Here is a 3,256-nt window from a genome sequence, read left to right on the forward strand (position 1 = left end):
GGCTTAGAGGATGAAGTCAAGGATTTGAATGAAAAGTTCTCTGCTGCGCAGTTAGAAATGACTAATAAGGAGAACCTGGTGAAACAGCACGCTAAAGTTTAAGCTGTCTCAAGTGATGTTCCTTATTGACTTATGTTTTTCTTGCACCAAGTGTTCTGTACTTAGTATTGAGTTATTTTATTGACATCTCTCTGGACAGGTTGGGAGAAGGCTGAGTCAGAAGCCACAACACTGATAAATCACCTGGAATCCGTCACTCTTTTGAAGCTTACTGCTGAAGACAGGGCATCACATTAGGATGGTGCAATGAATGAGTGCATGCGGTAGATACGTAATTTGAAAGAAGAGCATGAACAGAAGTTGCATGATGCGATTCAGAATAAAGCCAAACAGTTTGACAAAATGAAGCATGAGTTTGAAGTAAAGATAGCTAACTTGGACCAACAGTTACTCAGGTCTGCAGCAGAAAATTCTGCACTCCCAAGCTCTTTGCAGGAGTGTTCTAGCATGGTGATACAGTTCAATGAAAAAAAATCCCAAGCTGAAGCAGAAATAGAGATGTTGAAGAGCAATATTGAGTCATGTGAAAGGGAAATAAATTCTCTGAAATATGAACTCCGTATTAACTCAAAGGAACTAGAAATTGGTAATGAGGAGAAATATATGAGTGTACGGTCTGCTGAAGTTGCAAATAAACAACACCTGGAGGGAGTGAAGAAAATTGCAAAATTGGAAGCAGAGTGTCAGAGATTACGTGGTCTTGTCCGGAAGAAGTATCCTGGGCCTGCAGCCTTGGCCCAAATGAAGCTTGAGGTTGAGAGTTTGGGTAGAGATTACGGGAACGACCGTGTAAAGAAATACCAAGGAAGGCCTTCAGTCCACAGTTTTCTAGTTTGCCAGATTTTTCATTTGATAGTGTGCAGAAGTTCCATAAAGAGAACGAACAATTAACGGAACGCCTTTTGGCAATGGAAGAGGAAACAAAGATGTTGAAAGAAGTTCAAAATCCAGGAGTATTTGTGCAAAGACGTCCAGCAAGCTTTAGAGGTTGGAAGCACAGCTGCAAGCAAATTTTGAACAGAAAAGCCCACAAAAGTCCACCATTCGACGACAGCCTTCTGAGGGTTCCTTTAGCCATGAAGCAAATCATCTTCCAAGATTGGCTTCCATGTCTGAAGATGGAAATGACGATAATGTTAGTTGTGCTAGCTCTTGGACGACAGCATTAAGGTCTGATCTCTCCCATATCAAGAAGGAAAAGAACTCTGACAGTCCACATAAATCTGAGAGTGCAAGCCACCTGGATCTCATGGATGACTTTTTGGAGATGGAGAAATTAGCTTATCAGTCCAGTGACACAAATGGAGCAGTTTCAAGTCCAGATATTCCAAATAATGCAAGTCCCGAAACTACAAGCCCAGATTCTCAGCTGAGATAACATAATGAGACAAGTGTATCAGGAGATCCAATCAAGAATTTTCAACTGTTTTGGAGTCTTTGTCAAAGGAAGTATAATCACAAAGTCATCAACCTCTTTCAGATAAATCCATATCCATGAAGCTCCAATCAAGAATTTCAACTGTTTTGGAGTCTTTGTCAAAGGAAGTATAATCACAAAGTCATCAACCTCTTTCAGATAAATCCATATCCATGAAGCTCCAATCAAGAATTTCAACTGTTTTGGAGTCTTTGTCAAAGGAAGTATAATCACAAAGTCATCAACCTCTTTCAGATAAATCCATATCCATGAAGCTCCAATCAAGAATTTCAACTGTTTTGGAGTCTTTGTCAAAGGAAGTATAATCACAAAGTCATCAACCTCTTTCAGATAAATCCATATCCATGAAGCTCCAATCAAGAATTTCAACTGTTTTGGAGTCTTTGTCAAAGGAAGTATAATCACAAAGTCATCAACCTCTTTCAGATAAATCCATATCCATGAAGCTCCAATCAAGAATTTCAACTGTTTTGGAGTCTTTGTCAAAGGAAGTATAATCACAAAGTCATCAACCTCTTTCAGATAAATCCATATCCATGAAGCTCCAATCAAGAATTTCAACTGTTTTGGAGTCTTTGTCAAAGGAAGCTGACATTCAAAGAATTCAAGAAGATCTCAGAGAGATTGTGCAGGAAATGCGCAATGCCGTCATACTGCAATCAACTAAGAGCATTGTTGAGATAACTCTTTCCTCGAAGACTGCTACTGAATCTCAGTCCTCTCTTGATGATGGCGAGGCAAACTTAGAGAAGGAAATTCCTGTCTTAGAAGATATTAAGTCCTGCAATTAGTCTATCATGGTTAGCAAAGAATTAGCAGATGCTATGTCTCAAATTCATGACTTTGTACTCTTTCTGGGAAAAGAAGCAAAGGCTATCCAGGGAACAGCTCCTGATGGAAGTGGAATCAATGAAAACTTAGATGATTTTTCGGCCACTTATGTTGAGGTAATAAGCAACAGAACCTAGAAGGCACTAAATCCCTGTTATCTGAAACCGAGCAACTCCTAGCAGAGGTTAAGTCACAATTTGTATCTGCTCAAAAGGCAAACAGTTTGGCTGAAATTCAGCTCAAATGCATGGTAGAGTCATACAGCTCACTCTAAACTCGGACTGAGGAATTGCAAACTTAAGTCAACTGTCTTCAGGCCAAGATAGGAAGTCTTGATAATGAGCTTCAGGCAAATTAGTTATTAAAGTTATCACATGGTTCTTCGTCCTATCGAATTGATTTTACTTTAATGTGGAAGTAGCTACTGATATCTCAAATACTTGAAGTTTTTGTGTATCAGTGAATTTTGCTCCAACCCCCTAATCTTTGGATGAAAAGAGTCGAAGTTTTTTCTTTGACCATGATTGTCTTCTATTTTGAATTATTAAATTTTAGTACTTATTGTACTTTTTATGTAGCTTCTTAAAATTTTATTTCAGACTTGAAGATTCTATGTCTGAATTTGCGTAGAAAATAAAGTTGTGCGACTCTCTTATTCTGGACCCACCCACAAAATGAAGCAGAGGGGGTAACACAGAAGGAAAAGGAATTAAAATATGTTTCTATGTGATTTCAATAATTTATAGCTGATTCGATGTCAGGGTCTCTTGTGAGTTTTCACCCTGTATAAGGTCTTCATTTACCTGGGGTTTGCTGTCTATATAAATCTTTCGGGAAGAGCATCTTTACCTCTCACGGGGTAAGGGTAAGGTCTGCATACACTCTACCCTCCCTAGACCCACCTGTGGCATTATACTAGGTATGTTG

General features: G+C 38.9%; 1 pseudogene; it reads left to right on the forward strand.

Annotated features, from left to right (window-relative positions):
- The first annotated feature begins 3 nt into the window (after positions 1-3).
- Positions 4-2,820, forward strand: LOC102584973 (filament-like plant protein 6; annotated as a pseudogene).
- Positions 2,821-3,256: the final 436 nt, after the last annotated feature.

This window comes from Solanum tuberosum, unplaced genomic scaffold, assembly GCF_000226075.1.
Source record: "Solanum tuberosum cultivar DM 1-3 516 R44 unplaced genomic scaffold, SolTub_3.0 scf00213, whole genome shotgun sequence".
Classification (NCBI taxonomy): Eukaryota; Viridiplantae; Streptophyta; class Magnoliopsida; order Solanales; family Solanaceae; genus Solanum; species Solanum tuberosum.